The sequence below is a fragment of the Eumetopias jubatus genome, unplaced genomic scaffold (genome assembly GCF_037043125.1).
Source record: "Eumetopias jubatus isolate StellerSeaLion01/CBP00866 unplaced genomic scaffold, mEumJub1_p1.0 scaffold_12, whole genome shotgun sequence".
Classification (NCBI taxonomy): domain Eukaryota; kingdom Metazoa; phylum Chordata; class Mammalia; order Carnivora; family Otariidae; genus Eumetopias; species Eumetopias jubatus.
The window spans coordinates 86,504,973-86,510,972 of NW_028274818.1; positions in this window are offsets into that span (position 1 = coordinate 86,504,973).

Genomic DNA, 6,000 nt, shown 5'->3' on the forward strand with positions numbered 1-6,000 from the left:
GCCGAAGGCAGATGCTTAATGACTGAGCCACCCAGGCACCCCCTTTTTAAAATTTTTTTTAATTTCAGCATAGGTAGCATATAGAGTTATATTAGTTTCAGGTGTATAATATAGTGATTCAGCAGCTCCGTATATCACTCAGTGCTTGTCAAGAGAAGTGCTTTCACTTCTTTTGAGTATATGCTCAGAAGTGGAACTGCTGGGTCATATGGGAATTCCCTGTTTACTTTTTTTAGGAATTGCCATACTGTTTTCCATTGCACCATTTACACTCCTAACACTGCACAAGGGTGTTCCGATTTCTCCACATTCTTCCAAATGCTTGTTCTTTTCTGTTTTTCTTCATAGTAGCCATCCTAATGGATGTGGGTGTTAACTCATTGTGGGTTTGATTTGAATTCCCTATGATTTGTCTTTATAGCACAACTTATATGCCATTGGGTTTCATTTACTAGTAATTTGTGCTTTGTGACTCACTATTTATATTGATATCACTGAATTGGAATCCGTGCTGATATCAAAGTACTTCTTTTTGGCTATGACATTTTATACTTTTGGAGAATTAGGAGAGTCCTGTTACATAACTAGAACTTAAGATTTCCCTCTGGATTTTGGAGTCAGTATGCTGTAGTCTCATGAACTAAAAACCAGTATTTTTGTTACAAGACCATTTAAAAATCATTTTGAATATATGCAAAAATGAAAGGATTCCCCCCAAATAAATGATCATGTAAAATTGGAATGCCTTATACATCTGCACTTCTTAAGTTCTGGAAAATAATTAAGAGCAGGTACAATGCCCGAATGTTGTTTTCTTATAGCCTGTTTAGAAGTCAACACAGAATATTGTGTTTTGTTTTCAGAATATTGGTTTTAAATACCCTTGAACTCTCAACATTTTTCAAATGGTAGAGTTGAGGTGGTTCAGAATACATTGGCAGTCCTTTTTATACTCAGCAGAACAAAACAGGTTTTCCTACACTTGATTTTGCCACTTTTTTTTTTAGTTTTAAAAAGTTAATTTTTATTTTTTTAATGTAAGCTCTATACCCAACATGAGGCTTGAACTCACAACCCCAAGGTCAAGAATCACATGCTTTACCAACTAAGCCAGCCAGGCACCCCTGCCACTGTTTTTATTATTTATAAGGTGGCTGTGACTGATCATAAAGCCCTACTGGCTTTTGCATTTTAAGTAACATGTTTGTTATAGACAAAGTGGAAATACACATAGGTGAAAAGAAGAAAGTGCAAATAAACTTCACCTAGCCTACAACCCTGAGAGAACCAGTATTAACATTTTAGTATATGCCCTTTCAGACTTTTTCTGCACACGTATGTACCCCCCCACATATTTATAAACTTTTAATATTAAAAAATATAAAAATGAAAAGATACTCTTATCCTTCCAGGATGAATCATGTGAAACTCATAGACACCTGTTTTCTTTTTCTTTTTTTTAAAGATTTTATTTGTTTGACAGACACAGCGAGAGAGGGAACACAAGCAGGGGGAGTGGGAGAGGGAGAAGCAGGCTTCCCGCAGAGCAGGGAGCCCAATGGGCTCGATCCCAGGACCCTGGGATCATGACCTGAGCCGAAGGCAGACGCTTAACGACTGAGCCACCCAGGTGCCCTGACACCTGTTTTCTAAATCAAAACTTGACAAAGGATGAAAGACATTTCCCATCATTTAAGGCTTGAGAGTGAGCTTCTTGTTTAAAGGATTAAACCAAGAGCTGGGGATAAAAGAAATTTTTTTTTTTTTGAGAACACTAAACACTAGTATTATATAAATATTGACCAGATGAGCAACAGAACAGTACAGGTGGCTATTTTTTTTTTTTTTTTTTTAGATTTTATTTATTTGAGGGGCGCCTGGGTGGCTCAGTCGTTAAGCGTCTGCCTTCGGCTCAGGCCCAGGGTCCTGGGATCGAGCCCGGCATCAGGCTCCCTGCTCTGCGGGAAGCCTGCTTCTCTCTCTCCCACTCCCCCTGCCATGTTCTCTTTGGCTGTCTCTCTCTGTCGAATAAATAAATAAAATCTTTAAAAAGAAAGATTTTATTTATTTGACAGAGAGAGACACAGCGAGAGAGGGAACACAAGCAGGGGGAGTGGGAGAGAGAGAAGCAGGCTTCCCGCAGAGCAGGGAGCCCGATGCGGGGCTCGATTCCAGCACCCAGGGATCATGACCCGAGGCGAAGGCAGACGGTTAAAGACTGAGCCACCCAGGCGCCCCTAGGTGGTCATTTCTGAAGAGAATCTCTAATTTTGCCACTGACAAAATAATGTCGGCTTTAGGCATTTTAGCTATTTTTAAAAAGTTCAGGTACTGAGATGTGTTTTGTTAAATATTAAGGATTGCAAGGAAATCTCTAGAATTGACAATTCTATTTTCACTAGAAAAGAGGTAAAAGTTATGCATAATCCCAAACCATAACACTTCAATCGACTCCCTTCCAGTTTTAATAAAAGTGCAATTTTTTATTACTTAATATTTAATTTTTGGGTTCTAAAATCATTTCCTTGTGTTACTATTACATGGTCTTTGTTACAATGCCCATTTTAATGGCTATGGAACCCATAAAGTTGCTGTATCACACTTGATGTAACCATTTCTTTATTGGTGTACACTTACACTGGGTCTTTTTCTACCACCACTTGCTGTGTGTGTATATACTTAATGCTGGGGCAGTAAATATTTTGGTGCACGAGCCTTTTTTAATTTGGGAGGAATTTTTCTTTTTCCCTTCAGATAAATCAGGTCACATTTACGGACCAACCAGTCTGAACATATTCACAGTTCTTATTATTAAAAAAAAAACTTTCATTATGGAAAAATCCCAAGCCCTTAAAAAGGAAAAAAGATAATAATTACCCCTTTTCACTGGTTTCACCGATTATCCACGCATGGCCCAATCTTGTTTCACCTAGGCTCCTGCCACTTCAGGGCCCCTTTATTGCCAAGCAAATCCCAGACATCATGTTTCAGTTTTGCAGACATATATCTACAAAAGAGAAGGACTTTTAAGAGAACCACATTACAATGCTCACACCTAAAAAACTTCACCTTTGCCTATCCAGTGACCACACTGCTCCAACTGTCATAATTTTTTAACAGTCTGTTTGCATCCGGATCAAATAAAGTCCCTACGTTGCACGTGGTGTCTCTGTCTTCGGCTCTTCATCCTCCCTGGCCGGCCGCAATCTCAGAGAGGGGCCAGGCGGCGTGCATTCTGTGCGTCTGCGTCTGGCACGCTGGGTTCTGCGACACCCCCCCCGCCCCGCCCCGGGCTCTCTGTGCGGGGTTTCCACTCGAACCCAGCAGGGAGGAGGTCGCGCCACGCAGGCTGGCACCGCCCCCGCCGCTCCGGCCGCCCCGGGTGAGCCCTGTGGCCCCGCCCCGCGCCCCCCTGCGCGCGGGACTCAGAGCGGCCCAGCGGCACCGCAGGTGAGGCGCGCGCGGCGGTCCCCGGGCGGAGGACCAGGCGGGACCGAGCGCAGGGGACTTGCGCGGGCTGGGGGGGGCGCCGCGGGGCCTCCCCAGGGAAGGGGACCGAGGGGTTCATGGGGCGGGGGCAGCAGTGGAGACAGAAAGGAGAGTGGGCCGAGGGCAGCTGCAGCTTTAAGGGCTCTTGGGGGTGGGGGCGTCCATGGGAGAGTGTGCACAAACTTCCAGGAAGGGGCTTCGAACCCACTTAATAGTAGTAACAAGAACAGCAGTGATGGCAACATTTGTAGTAATAGCCGTAAAAACAATAGCATCAGTAATAATAGCTACTGTTCATCGAGTGATTCTGTGTGCCAGTGCTGGGCTCCGTTCCTTACCTATTTTCTTTTTTAATTTTATTTATTTATTTGAGAGAGAGAGTACAAGCAAGGGGAGCAGCAGGGAGAGGGAGAAGCAGGCTCCTGCGGGGCTCAATCCCAGGATCCCGTGATCATGACCTGAGCTGAAGGCTCAGTCGGTTAGGCATTTACCTATTTAATATACAAGGCAAATTCTTTACATATTTTCCGTATTTTACCTCATAGCTGTTGTGAGCAAGAAATGGGCAAGTGTAGGTAAAGCAAATTCAGCACCGACTGCGCACTGGATAAATTCATGAACTTGAAAAATGTTTACAGAGTCTTGGTGAGGAAGGTACTGTTGCAGTCCCCATTGTACAGAGGAGGAAATGCAAGCCCAGAGAGTTTAAGGGCTATGTTCAAGAGCACAAATTGGGTGGGTCCAAATTGAAGCGGGGCTCCTATCCTTGAGACAGCTCCGGCCACCTGGAGTTTGAGGTTCCAGGTGGTCAGCAGGGAGGCTGGGGAGCAAAGCTGGTCAACGCTTTGGATCTCTTGGCTCTGGGTTTGGGAACAGCCCTTCCACTCAGTAGCTGTGTGACCTTGGGCTGGTCATTTGACTTCTTGGAACCTGTTTCCTCCTCTCTGAAGTAGCAGTAATGGTAATATTTGCCTCAAAGGTTTGGGGTGCCTGGGTGGTTCAGTAGGCTAAGTGTCTGCCTTCAGCTCATGTCATGATCCCAGGGTGCTGGGATCAAGTCCCGCATTGGGTTCCTGCCCCTCCCTCTGCCTGCTTCCCCCTCTGCCAGCCGCAACCCCTGCTTGTGTTTGCTTGCGTTCTCTCTGACAAATAAATAAAATCTTAAAAAAAAGAAAAAGGGTTCTGCAAGGATTCAGTGAGACAGTGTATGTGGAGGGGCATATGCTTCGTTCTCTCTCATTCAGTGGTTCCTGGAATTAGGACTACTATGGAGCCAGGCAGCCCTGCATTGGGACCCCCTTTCTGTCATTTGCGTGCTGTTCATTTGCTTGCTGTGTGACCTCATGTGCCCACAGAACTCATCTGTGAAACCCAGTGGAGAAAAGCCTGGGGCTGATGGAGAGAATAAATGAAGGGATGGCCTGGCATGATGCCAGCACAAGGGAGATGCTCAGTGAGAACTTTCTTCCTCTCCTTTTATCACAGAATCCCAAGCCTTCCATTTTGCTCTCCTGAGACCAAAAGAAAGGAAGGGGAATGACTGTCTAGAGTCTTCCCATCAAGGGAGGGGCTGGGGCAGGAGCTCAGGCCTCCATGCCTCTAGTCCAGAAAGTAACCACTTCTTTGACTTCTGTACCCACCGTGAGCCTGGCCATTCCAACACCAAATCCAGTTCAATCAGCCTGGTATTCTACAAGCCAGACCAGTTAGCCCACTTCACATTGATAGCAATGAAAATTGTATTGTAATTTGGGGGGGGCGGAAATCTCCAGGTTGGTATCTGGATGGCCCATAAATGTGGGTCCATGTTGCAGACCTTAAACGGAGCTGCTTTACAGACAGTAAAACTCCATGTAATTGTGAATTGTTGGTTTCTGTCGGGGATGGGGTGTGTCAGCGTTGGGGAAAAACCCCCAGCATTTCACCAAGTTTCATAGAGGATGAAATGTCTCTCATCCGTAGGGTGACCAACTTATCCTGGTTTGCCTGTGACTTTTCCTGTTTTAAAAGTGAACTGCGTGTCCCAGGAGAATCCCTCAGGCCCAGGAGACCAGGGTGGTTGGTCTCCCTGCTCATCCAAATGCTCGCTCCCCATTGCTGAGGAAACCGTGTTCATTTCTGGTTTGTGGTTATTGTTGCTGTTTGCATTTTAGGTTCCACCAAAGCAGCCCCTAGCCTGCTTGATTTCTGCCAGCCTGCAGTGGGGAGCCTTTGGTGGGGAGGGGGAGGGGCCCATGGAGACAACAGTCAACCCCCCAAATCATTATTGCCCTGCACAGTCCATTCAATCCTTTTGGGCCAATCTCCTGAAAGAGAGTGACCCAAAGGGCTTTTAATTAAAACCAAATCCCATACTGGTGATGCTCTGGGGTTTCCTTGGAACGAAGACATTATGTGCAGCAGAAAGCTGGGCATCTGTTTCAGTAATCCTATACCTCTCCGTTGAGTTAATAGGGAGACCCTGGCAATAAAGCACAAGAAGCCTCATTGTCTGGGAAACTGGAGAATTAT